General features: G+C 43.3%; 1 protein-coding gene and 1 long non-coding RNA gene across 3 annotated transcripts in view; one reads left to right on the top strand and one right to left on the bottom strand.

Moving 5' to 3' along the window:
• Nucleotides 1-417, bottom strand: part of RNF32 (ring finger protein 32) — a 48023-nt gene extending 47606 nt beyond the window's left edge. The window contains exon 1 of one of the 2 annotated variants that reach the window (XM_019530563.1): nucleotides 291-417. The gene's annotated coding sequence lies outside the window, so the exon portion shown is untranslated. The remainder of the gene's footprint in view (nucleotides 1-290) is intronic. The other variant, XM_019530562.1, reaches the window with a different exon arrangement.
• Nucleotides 418-479: 62 nt separating this feature from the next.
• Nucleotides 480-12802, top strand: part of LOC109306898 — a 50060-nt gene continuing 37737 nt past the window's right edge. The window contains exons 1-2 of the long non-coding RNA XR_002100139.1: nucleotides 480-518; nucleotides 3281-3392. This is a non-coding gene — a long non-coding RNA (uncharacterized LOC109306898). The remainder of the gene's footprint in view (nucleotides 519-3280; nucleotides 3393-12802) is intronic.

The following is a 12802-nucleotide window of genomic DNA, read 5'->3' as shown; positions in this document are numbered from 1 at the left end:
TCTCCCTCCCTCCCATCCTCCCTGTAATGGCCTGGTCACCCCATGATGGCACCGTCTCCTTCCCTGCCCCACCCCAAAATAATGGCAATGTCTCCCACTCCCTTTCCCTTACACCCCCACAATGGTACCCCCCCCGTCCAATAATGGTACCACCTCCCCCTCCATAATAAGTCATCCTCCCCCCCCACAATGGTACGGTCGCCCTCGCCCCTCAGTCCACCGCTCCTCTCGCACCCGGCCTAGCTGCTCCCTCCGCCCCGCCGTGACGCGCGCTACTCTCCCGCACCCACCCGCTGCGGGGCTGTCCAGCGTCACCCCACCGGCAGCGTCGTTTTACCACTGTCTCTTTAACAGCGGCCCGCGCCGCGTTGCTTAGCAACTCCCAAGCGCTGCCGCCCGGAGCCGGGGGGGAGGCGGAGTGAGAAGAGGCTCGGGGGCGGTGCTCGGAAGAGGGAGGGGATGGTGCATTAGGAGCTGGTGGCTGTGCACGTGATCGCTGCTCCACGTTGGATGCAGGGGTGGGGGCGGCGGGTTTTGGTGCTTTGCTGGGGCCCTGGCATCTTTTTTTACCCCATTTATGCAGCTACAGAGTTTTCCCCTCGATCTTTTTCTGTTCGTTGCTTTATTTCCTGGCAGCCTCTGTCTGTGTGTGGGGCTTACTTTGCCCAAGTCCCCTCTGCTGCTCCCTGCCAGCTCCAGCCCCACTAGCTCCTCTGGCTCTTGCCTTATGATTTAGTGGTTCAAGATGTTCTGCTGTGCAGGCCGTGTCCACACGAGTCTGGACGTTTGGTTCCTGGGGACGAGAAGCAGTCGTGCACCTTGTGTGACTGCTTCTTGTCCCCTGGCAATGTCCCGGGCCAGGGCAGGTAACCCCAGGTGGGTAGGGGAGGCTGGGGTCAGCAGCTGTGGTGGCTCAGGCAGCCTTGCCTGGGGGCCTTGGGGAGCTGCAATCAGGTGCTTCTGCAGCTGGCAGCCTGAAAAGGGCTCCAGGTGGCCAACCTCTGATTTTGGGTGGTGTTCACTGCTACCACACGCGCAGCCCCACCTTTTTTTGGCATGGAATGAGTGTGGGAGATCCCAGGGTGAAAAAAACCCTGTGCCAGCAGCACAGGGAACGCTTGTATGTGGGATGTGTGGTGCTGCAGACGGGTCTGCAGTGCCACGTGGCACACGTGCACTTATGTGGATATGGCACAGGTGCCTTGTCAGGTAAGGCTGCCTTCCTGAAAGAAGGGAAAAGAAATGTTTCCTTGGAAGGTTCATCTGGCCTGGATGTGCTCCTGGTTCGTGGTGATTTTCTTTGCATGTACAGGAAGTTGGGGCCAACTTTTATGTAGCTTTTGAGTTCTCAAAGTGAGAGAGAAACATTTTTCTTTCAAAACAAAACTAGAACTAAAGCTATATGCCAGATGGGTTTCAAAACATGACTTATAGCAGGCAAGAATTCACAGATAATGGGGCCAGAAGGAACCACTGATCCTCTAGGTCAGGGATGCTCAACCCCTAGCCTGTGGGCCAGATGTCGACTGCATAGCCATGGCATCCAGCCCTCAGAGCTCGCCATGGGTCAGGATTTTGATCCAAGGGAAGTGGTGGCAATTAATAACTGGCTTCTGCCTGTTTTGGCCACATGAACGCTGAACATGTTTCTTATTGGTTCAATCTACAGGTTAGAAAAACCTGTGAAGATTGAATTGATTCTGCCTTAGGCTTCTTGAACCTCTGTACTTAGCCATGTTGTTTACAAAACAAAATGAGTCATAAGACAAACGGATATATTTAATTTTTCCTCCTTTTTGTAAAGATAAATTTGCCATAAAACAGAGGATAAATTGGTTTGAAATGTCCTCTTTGTGTAAGCAAGTAGCTGGGTGGTCAAACCATTCAGGGCTATCTTTTTAGTAGATCCAAGTATCTATTTAAATTACAGAACTTAAGTAATAGAGGGCAAAATGCTTGCAAACTGGTACTCATATATATTTTAAAAACATTAAAGCTCCATCTCATTCTAGGGAATAATAAAAAGAGAAACATTACTAAAGCAGTTGCCTTTTAACACAGCTACAATATTTAGCCCCAGAGATAAGGGGGAAACTGCAAAACACCCATTTTGTTAAACTATAAGTTAGCTGAGTAATCACAAGAAAAAAATAGCACTATGTAAGAGTGCCCTGCAGGTTTAAGGAAATACAAAGCTATAGTTCAATAAAAATAAAAAGCATACAGCAAGAAATTAGTGGTAATATTTCCTTTGCTAGAAAAGGAACTATAAAATTATGCTGTTAGTATTGCTTAAGAAATCTCAGTTTAAAAGGAAACATTTCTATTCTTAAAGATCTTAAATGTAAATGTTTACAGAATTATGTGTTAGACAGTACTAATGCAGTACACAAGCCACTGATACAAATTGGTATTAGTAAAATGATATTGGGCAAAGTCTTAGTCTGGTGTAAATATTATTGGTTTCATTATATTTTTGTCAGGTACAAATTTGGCCAGGTACTCTCATGTCCTCTAGTTATGGCATTACACTTTCTTTTTGTTGTAGTAATGAGTATTTTTCTCAGCAGCTGTCACTTGATTCTCCTAAAAGTTGATAAGCCTCTTTTAAGGAAAATGTTTGCATTCCCTTCCATTTTTGTTGTACTTCACTAAATTGGTCTTTTCCACATACAGGATTAATGAGGCTTTCTGTTAGAATAATCCCTTTGGTTCAAGGTTGCTATGCCTAAAAGATCAGTGTCATGTATCAGTTAGGTTTTTTAACAATTAACACTAGTTCAAGTTTCATAAGGCTTCTAAGCTGAAATGTCTGTATTAGACCTGGCTAATAAGAAGAAATTAACACTGAAATTAACTTCTTAATTTCTTTTTCTTATTAACTGGCACCTTTTAGTAAGATTTATTAGCAATTCAAAAGGTTACTTTAAACAGTTTAAACACATTAACATAATGAATCTGAGGCCTATTTTGAAGTGACCAAGTTGGCAGTGCTACCTGGTTTTTATCCTTGTGGTGCTGCAACTTTCTTTACAATGTTAATGTTATGTTTTTCAAATTGCCAAACTCATAAGTACATGTAGAATGGATGAGTTTTGCAGAATTTCTTAAAATAAACTAGGCTATGAAGAAAATAACTTGTGTAACAGGTTGACAATATTTGCCTAAAACAATCTACTGTATTAGCAGGTGTTAAGCCTTTGGCAAAAAGATTACAGGACCAATCCTGCAACATTAAATAAACATGCATAGAGTTTAATCCATGTATTTTCTCTTATAGAAATGCAACATGAGTGGGCTCTACTAACTTGCAGAAGCAGGTAGCTTGTTGCCACATGTGGCTAAAAGGACATGAGAATGGCTTTGTAGGAAGAGCAGATGTAAAGTGTGAGGTAAGCCACCAAGTTTGAATTACATTGTATTATCATTCATTTCTTAATAAAACCAAACCCTGCTGTGTGGATGCTGATTGACCAGGTTAGAAATAGCCCCTACATGCCTGGAGGTCTAGATATTTTATCATGGTATTTTAAATGTTATGCTTTAAATTGGGGGGGTATCTCCCTCCCCCACACTCCACCATGTCTGGGTGGGTGGTGGCGCTCTGTCCCTGCTGCCTGTACCCCCTAGCCCCTTTCCAAGTACCCCTTGGGGTATGTGTGCCCCTGGTTGACAACCCCTGCTTTAAGTGGTACTTTTATCATGATATTTTACATATTACAGGACAATTAGGTCATGGGAAGAACATAAAAGAAGTAACTCACTTAAGGGTCAGTCAAATTAATGTCCTAAACCAAATCAGGATGTGGGTTGGGGAGATGACACTGGGGAATTCTGCCATTCAGAGGCAGGATTTAACTAATGGGTAGAGTTTGGGCAACATCTTTCTGTGGAGCAAAGCTTCCTGGCTATGTACAGACAGTGAGAAAGTCTCAGACTGAATCGATTCAGTCTTTGCAGGTTGGTCGAAGCTGCAGAGATTAAACTGAGAAATAATTTGACACACATTTGTTTTTGATTCAGGAAATGCAGCCACATGGCTGCAGTGACTTAGGCCAGAAAGTGGGGGGCGCACTACAGCATGGCTCTCTGGAACATAGCCAGCATGGGTTGTGTGTTTGCTTCCTCTTCCTGCTGCCTCTGTTGTCTCTTGGATTTTCAGTCCAGAGTCACAACATTAGGACTCTGCAGGGTTGCTCATCACTTCTTCTTCCTGGGATTTGTAGTCCACAGTGGCAGCCAGCAGTAAGTGTGAGTGGGAAAAGGGGTGTTTAACCCTTTTCCCTGGCTCCAGTCCCCAGCAGGGGTTTGCCTGGGGAGGGGGGCAGTCCCTCTCCCTTCCCACCCCCCAACAAAAAAACAACAAAAAACTTTCTCTGATGGAGCAGACAGCACAGCTTAGCCCAGGGCTGGAAAGCATGCTGGGATGCTGGGGGACTGTTATTTAACTTTAACCAGGAAGGGGTCTGGGCAGGGCCGTTCCTAGGGGAGTGGGGAAGTGAATTGGGGTGACTGCCCCAGGCCCTGCAGTCAGTGCCATACAGGCCCCACTGCGGCCTCTACATGCTGCTGTTGCTGAGAGCTGCTGGTTTGACCCAAATCAGTTAAGTCTTACACTACATTTAACCAGGCTTTTCTTAAACTGGTTTCAGCCATTTTGAAACTGATTTATGTACACTGAGCTTCTGTTCTATTACAGGTTTAAACTAGTTTCTGATTACTTAAACTGGTTTATGTCCTTAGAGCCTATGTGCCCACTGGAAGGTTTTTAAGGGAAAAGATGGGATTGAAGAATCTATAACTACAAGAAGCCACAGGTTGTTCTCTCTTCACAGAAGTTCCGGTTGAAAATGGTTAATCTGTTCTATGGATAAAATATTTACTTTTCATTACCTATGCTTTTTGTTTATTCTCTGCAACTATCTGTGTATTTCTTATAATTTTATAACTTATGCTCCAGCCTAGTGATATATTACTTAGGGATGTTTTTAGGTCCAAAGCCCACTGAAAGTCAGTGGATGTCTCTGCATTTTAATTAATAGGCTCTTCCACTGACCAAATTATTTCTGTGCTCCAGTGATATGCATAGGATTTTATATACTTTACATATATAGCCTTTACGTTTCCAGAAACACTGCATAAAGGTAAGATACTTTATATGGAGACTGTGAGAATAAACTATCATCTTTTTATAAATTGTTATACTGTACTGATAATGAGGATATTTTAACTGCACAAGCTGCTACAGTGCCTGGTGTTGAATGTATCTGAGGTACAAGTGTTGAGTGCATCTAAATTAAGCATATGTTTAAAAACATAAAGTAGTGGTAGTAAACGAATATTTGCTTGAAAGATAGGTATTTTCTATTTGTGAGAAATTTCATTAAGTAAAAGCTTAACTCTTACAAACCTATATGGGAGGAGAATAGTTTCTGAATTTGTACAATTGCAAGCATATAATGTACTACTTTGGTTCCTACCTCTTATTTTTGAAAGGTGCTCATTCCTTGGGGATGAAGTCAAGCTCTAGTTCTATCACTGCAGACTTCAGAATTAGCACTGAAAACATAGGATTCTTTTCCTGGGTTGATGAAAGTAATTTCTTGTTTGCTGTGTCAAACAAAGCACGCTATTTGTCACATTGTAGTTTGTGTATCTTTTTAGAAGCTTTCAACTTTGATCTGAGTCAAGGTACACTCAGTAGCAGAGATGACAGAAGTAACAAACCAGTGATGTGCATTGTCACTCATACAAACTCTTTAAGTCAACAAATACTAAGACTTAGATGTAGAAAATTGTATTACTTTTGCGGAGGCTTGTGCATTCTTGTGAGAAAATGCAGACCTTTGCCTTTCTTGTTTCAGACAAAGGTGTGGAACAATTTATTAGTTAAGGATTCAGTTCAGTGTGTGCAATCAAAAGGTGCCTCTTGTAGTCCAGATTCTGGCCCTTGCTTGTATTTTCTAGGTAAACAATTGCATTTAAAAGACATTGCAGAGCTGGGCTCAGTAGCACATAAAAGCTGCTTTCTTTAAACTGTCATCACAGAGGATTCCAAAACGTGCTTTTAATACTTCCAGGCTTGATGTTTGTGTCTCTTTCTCTCTTTTTTTAAATTTTAAATGCTATTTGAAATAGCTTTTTTATTTAACTTTCATCTGCCTTTTACCTGATCTGTGGCAGCTTTGAGGAAACTCACCTTGTATGTGACAAAGCAAAGTTTTAGAAAAATATTTTGCAATATGACTTTTTAAAAAGTTACAACTTTATTAAAAGCGCCTGTTCAAAGCCCATAAAAGAGAATGTAAAAGAGACATAAGATGCTAACAAATGAACAGTTGGCTTCAAGTTGTTATGACTGACTATATCTTGAGGTAGACTAATTGTTTACATTTCTTTTGTTCAATAGTTTCATTTCTGGTTTCAGATTTATTACCCATTTTAAAGAAATAACATTGGAAGAGAATAATGGCTTAAATAAACAAACAGTCAGGTAAGAGAGTTTGGATGTACGTATGCAGAATCTGCCTAGACTGTTGTGGGACTTAATGAATCTCTGAGAATACGGTCTTTACCATGCTTGCCAAGCTTGGAAGCTTTAGTGTCTTGTTCTCTGTGACATGGTTTTAAAGCCAGAAGAGTTCATTAAATAGTCAGCTCTGACCTTTTACAAAAAATACTTCATAGAATTTTATGTAGTAACCCAAGTATGGATTCCTGTAAATTGGTTTGTCTAAAATGTGTATTTCAGAAAGGTATCCACTCTTTTTTTGAAGACATTAAGAGCTGGAGTTATCCACTGTTTCTCTGGTAGTCTGTTCCAATAGTTAATTGCTTTCACTGGTTTTTTTTTGCTTTATATCTATATTAAATAGGTCTGGCTCCAGCCTCCATTCTGTTTTTTTTGGTGTGCCTTTCTCTAGTGGGTTAAAATCCCTTTAGTACCTACTGCTTTCTTCCTGTGAAAGGTTCACAGGAGCTAAAATGAAATTCTCTCTCAATATGCTTTTTCGTGAGCTCAACAGATTGATTTCCTCAAGCCCCTGAATCATTTTTGTGGCTCTTGGCTGCATCCCCTCCAACTTTTTTCAACAAGGCCGTTAAAAGTGGACACAAGAACTCCATGCAAGTATTCTGCATTTGGTTTTACCAGAGCCATATACAGAAATGAAATCACCTCCCAAATCTTACCTGTTACTCCCCTGTTTGTACATCCATGGCTCACATTAGCCCTTTGCCACAGGTTTTCCAGGGGCAACTTGTGTTCATCTGTTTGTTCATTCTGAGCCTTAAATCCTCTTTAGTTGCTGCTTTCCAAGACACATTCCGGAAATATGGGCCGTGTTTTTCCTGGCCCTAGTGGTACCGATTTGTTTGAACAAGCCCACATAGTGATTTAGGGTGCTCTGTGAGGCTGCCCATCGTTTACTACTTTGCACCCAGAATTTTTGTGCCACCTGCCAGTTTTATGTGTAGATTATTGCTAAAAAATTGAAGTGTCGGGCCTAGAACTGTTCTCTGTAGAATCCCAATAGGAATGCTCTTTTTTGAGATTCAAGCAAATTTGTAATCTGCTTAATGAGGGCATCACTGGCACTTTATGATCCTATATTTTAGTAGGAGTGTTGCTGGTAGGTCTTGGCACCCTCTTTGTGAGTACCTTGCCTCCTAGCGACATCAGGGTGAGACCCAGTCTTGGTTCCACCTAGGTGGTCCGGGTGCTATCTCTTCTTGTCTGCCATGTCTTTGTTGTTGTTGGGGAGGCAGTTCCCTGTTATCGACTTGAGGGAAGGCAGGGGGTCTCATCCCTAGGGTGTCCTTGTGGGGCTCCAAACCATGTCCAGCTCCCCGGAGGTCTCCCATGCTGCCTGCCTTGGAAAGGACGGGCCTTCCTGGCCATTGATCTTTGGGGGTCTGCCCCTTGTCTCCAGTTCAGCTTCCCCTCTTCTGGAGAACTAAACCTGCCGCGTCCGGGGCCAACTATAACTTAAACTGAACATTCAGCTCATGCTGGCGGGGCTCCCAAGATTCCCTTTCTCAGGGCCCTTGATCCTCTGGGGATACTTGTGCATCCTCTTTCCTCCTAGTAGGTGTGGGTACAGACAATTGTCTTGTGCCCAGCCTCTACCCGTTCCCTTGGTGTCACCTCCTTAGGGCCCAGCTGACCTGTGGTCCAGTCGCCTTGGCCCTTCTGGTTGGTGTCCCCTCCTTCCTCCTTCTGGGTACTTGTGATCCCCTGTGCTCTGCCTGCTGCGGGGCTGTCTGTGGATGCAAGTAAGCTGGAGGAGGTGTCCCCAGCCACAGTGCCCCAGCCCCAGACTGGAGCCTTGTGGCTCCCTGGCAGCGTCCCACATAGTAGTTGCCCCTCCATGGGGCTCCCTTGCCCCTGCCAGTCCTTAAGGTTGCCTTCTTTCTCCCTGGTTGGGGTCCTCTGGTAGGCGTCCGGCTCCTTGCTGAGGCAGCTAGAGTTAGAGCCCGCTGGCTCTGCAGCCAGCATTCCACTCCCGGCTTCCCAGCCCACCCTCAGCTGTTTCCCCAGCCGCCTTTTGAGCAGCCTGCGCTGCTCGGAAGCCATGCCCCCAGCCTTTGTGGATGCGCAGGCTCAGGCAGCTGTGGAACTGCTGAGCCTGTGCTTGCATTTCCTCCCGGCTGCTGCTCATCCTGGCTCCTAAGGTAAGTGCCAGGGTGCGTTGGTTGGGGGTCCGAGCCTCTTTGGGGGGCTTCCGTCTCCCCTCCCACAAGGAGACTTGCCCTTTTATGGCCCATACATTGATGATGTACTGTTTAGTGAACTGACAAGCCCATTAATGTTTCAAGAAAAAACCTTGTACTATCAACATTGCTAGTAAGTAGAAAATCATCTTTGTTCATGTGCCGGTTGATTTTTTTTTTTTTTTTTTAATCAGATGTTTTCCATAGAACAACTGTTTTTTTTTTTTTTTTTTCTGGAGCAGGAGGCAATGTAGTTCAAACTTCTTTTGTTTTTTGTTTTTTTTTACCTCCAAAAAAATATTTTCTCTTGAATATTTTTTTGCTAAGATTCCTCTCTTTCCTTTCCTTTTTTTTCCCTATCTATAAATGTTCAATTTGTTAACTACTGTTCAGACTACTCATTATTATTATGAGAAATAGGAGAGAATGTAGTAATTACAGCTTTACTGGAGCAGGGCAAAAGAGACAGCTTTAAAGAAAAGCAACCCAATGAAGTAATAAAATTAGCAAAAGCTTATATAACATTGGAAGGTGCTTAGAAGCAGCTGTGGGTGACCCTGAGAGCCTGGCATCAGCATGAGACAGACCTAACTTACCACTTCTGAAATATGATGCTGATGAAAACAGTCAAAGGAATATATTAATTCCTAGCTGTAAACTGTAGCAGAAAGATGGTTTGCAAGGTGGAAGAAGATAGCTAATGCTGTAAATTAAAAATTCCATAGACATTCTTTGGAAAAAGAACCTAGACTAGAGAGCACCATGAAAGAAAATGTGGACTAAATTATGCCCTGTCCTGAATTATGCCCTGTACATAGCGAGGGAAGTGGATGCAGAGCAAAAAAGTCATAATTTTCTGGAGTTTTGGTAAGGGTCTTTTAGGGAGAAAATAGGATAGAGGTGGATAGTGTTGTTTATTATCTTGTGAAAATTAACAATGGGGCTTAATTGGCTTTTAATTCAGTGGAAGTTGGAAGTCGGTATAAGTGTCTAATTTTTTAAACGTAGCTTTGTGATTTTTAAATTTTGTGGGAGTGCTGAGACCTTGGGATGGGTTCATTCAATATCTATTTTTTAATAAATTAACAATTTTCAAAAGAGATATTAAGATGACTGGTGAAATGTTGAGCCTCTTTTCAATGTCAGAGAAAATAATTTATGATAAGATCTATAAAGAACTGGGAGGTGTGCTTTTTTAACAAGGAAATTAAAAATATTGGGCCTGATTGTAGCTCAGAAAATTGGTTTGGCTCCATTACACTCTGTGAAGCTGTGCGCTCCATCCTCTGTGGAATTTATGCCAGGCCAGAAACTGGTCTCATGTCTTTTTGGTATGAAAAAAATTAGGGGAGCAGTAAAATCTTCCTATGTTAAAAGAATGCGAAGGTTATAAAAGGGACTCCAAAATTAGGACCTGCCAAATTTAAAACTAGCCCTGCAACCTGAATTTGGTTCCTGGGTGTATATTCATTACAATACAGTTTTTAACTACAGAATCGTTCTGTATTCTCTGCAGAACCCATCCCCTGTTGAGCAGCAGCAAGGGAACTTGGAAGAGCAGCATGTATAAATGAGTGCTGTGCCTATTTTGATCCAGAGAGGCCTATGTCAGATGAAACTAACTGGTTAGAGACTACCTGGTTCAGAGAGGTGTGAACTTTGGAAGGCAACACTGTTCTTTTTCAAATACTAAAAAGTAGCCACTGTGGTACTACCGTTATGCTGCTCCCAGTATTTGAGCTAGCAAACATAAAGCTAGCTAGGGTATATCTATGCAAACTAGTCACACTTTCACTGCAGTGCAGTCATATGCAAAGGCTTCCTAGTCTCAGTTTTTGTGCCTTGTGCCATGGCAGCCCCTCACAGATCAGCAGAGCAATTGCATAGAAAATTCTACTGTTCTAATTAGCTCTGCAGCCTCTGAAGGATCATAAAGACAGCACATATGTAGTCTGGTTAGTATGTAGGAGCTGAGAGAGGATGGAGCAGGCATCTTCAGGCAGGCAAAATCTAAAGAGAATTTTGCTTACAATCTCTAGGCAGGCTACTGATTATGTATAAAGTGAGATTTTTAGGTTGCGTCAAGATGAGCATCAGCATGTGGTCTGTAGCACCACAGACCTCTTTGTGGTGCCACAAACTGCACACAGTGAATGTTAAAGTGGCAGCAAAATTTGTTACTGGGATTTCCCCAGAACCCCCCCAGAAACCAGAGTGGCACAAAGCACACAAAACAAGCGTGTACCAGTACAAATGGAGGCCGGGTTGTCCAGAGCAATGCTTTTGGTGCCAGCCATGCCTCCATGCTGCCTGACTTGTGCCCCTGTTGTTCCAGCACACCATCAGGTAAGATTGGTGGGGCCAGCACAGGTGCTGATCAAAGCCTCCAGCTGTACCTGGCTGAAGAGCCAGGAGGAGCTGGGCAAGGGCAGTATGCCCATTGCAGGACAGTTTGTCTTGCAATAAAGCGCACATGCAGGGGCATGCAATTTGTGCCACTGCAAATGCATGTCCTTGCACATCTGGGTGCAATCTCTAAGGCTAAAACATGGTGGAATTTAAGTGAATTTTCAGAAGCACTGTCCAAGGCACATCACTGATATAAAAGTGATCTCCCTGCCAAATTTTTGGTTTCTTTTAAAAATATGCAGGTGATAGAGCTTCTTGAGGAAACGTAAGAAATGTTTAATATAGGTAGAACAAGGTATTCTTCTTTGATTTCATTCTTGAATTGTTTCTGCAGAAACTTTTCAGAGAATTCAGTCTGAATCAGACACCCTGCATGGAAAATTTTCAGCCTGAATAATTACAGCTTTGCAAAGTTCTAAGCAAGTGGAAAGGGATCTGATAATGGAAAGCATTAGAAAACTTAATTATTGGCATTGTCGCCAGAGCCACATATAATATTAAATTGCATAGGGCAGGTCTGTTTGCTGCTGCTATTTGAACTTCCTGATACCATAAGGAAAAGGAAAGGGGTCATTCAATTGCATTAAAAAGCAAAGTATTAAAACAACATGGAAGTACATGTGTGTGTGTCTAGACACGAGTTTCTCACACATAATTGCTTCTAGAAGCCAAGCTCATTGCACGCGCTACAGACTTTTTATACCCCTCCATTTCGCTGGCAGGCTCCTTATGTGCCACCCAGGCAACTTTCTCCATTTCAGGAGCTCATAGAGAGAGAGTTGGCAGTGTTTTCCAGCAGTGGGCTGGAATAACATAGCTCAGGTCTGAGGTGATCCAGCTAAGACGGGGGAGGGCAAAATGCAGCCCAGGGGCTGGATGCGGCCTGCCAGGCCATTCTATCTGGCCCGCAGGGACCCCTAAAAAATTTAGAAAATTAGTATCTATCTGCTCTGGGCTGCCCGTCATGCAGCCCCCAATGGCTTCCCAAAACTCAGTAAGCAGCCCTCTGCCCAAAATAATTGCCCACCACTGAGCTCGGACTTGCATACTGCAACCACTTCTCCCCACTGCCTGTTTGTGTTGCAGCATGGTACTGGCAAAACTGTGCCTCTGTTGAGGTTGTTAATGACTGCCCATACAAGTTTGCTTTGTGAAATACATATCATCTATGGCATGCCTTCAGAGTGCCTTACTGAGGCAACGCATTTAGATAACACCGTATCAATACCATTTTGGGGATGGGTATTAATAATTCAAATTTGCAACTGTGGTTACAGGGTAAAATTGAGGAACTTCCCCTAAAACGATAGTAGTGCATAATAAATGGAATTTTACAGAGGGTTTGTGCCTTCTTCAGAAGCATTGGTTATTAAATATTTTTGGAGACTGTATACTGTATAAAATGAACCTTTGGTGTGCCCTGATGTGCTGCTATTTCAAATTTTTTTTCATAGTTTGATAGTTGGTAGGGTCAGAAGGGGCCTGAGCAGATCATCAAGTCTGATCCTCTGCCATGGCAGGAAAGAGTACTGGGATCAAACGACCCCGGCAAGGGGTTCATCCAGCGTAGGAGACCCCCAGGGTAGGAGCCAGCACCACTTCTCTTGGAAGTTGGTTCCAGATCCTAGCCGCCCTGACCATGAAGTAGCGCCTCCTGATGTCTAGTCTGAATCTACCCTCT

The sequence above is a fragment of the Crocodylus porosus genome, unplaced genomic scaffold (assembly GCF_001723895.1).
Source record: "Crocodylus porosus isolate Cpor-Errol unplaced genomic scaffold, CroPor_comp1, whole genome shotgun sequence".
In the NCBI taxonomy this organism is placed as follows: Eukaryota; Metazoa; Chordata; order Crocodylia; family Crocodylidae; genus Crocodylus; species Crocodylus porosus.
Note: the sequence above shows the minus strand (reverse complement) of the source record. Positions and strands in the feature narration are given on the sequence as shown.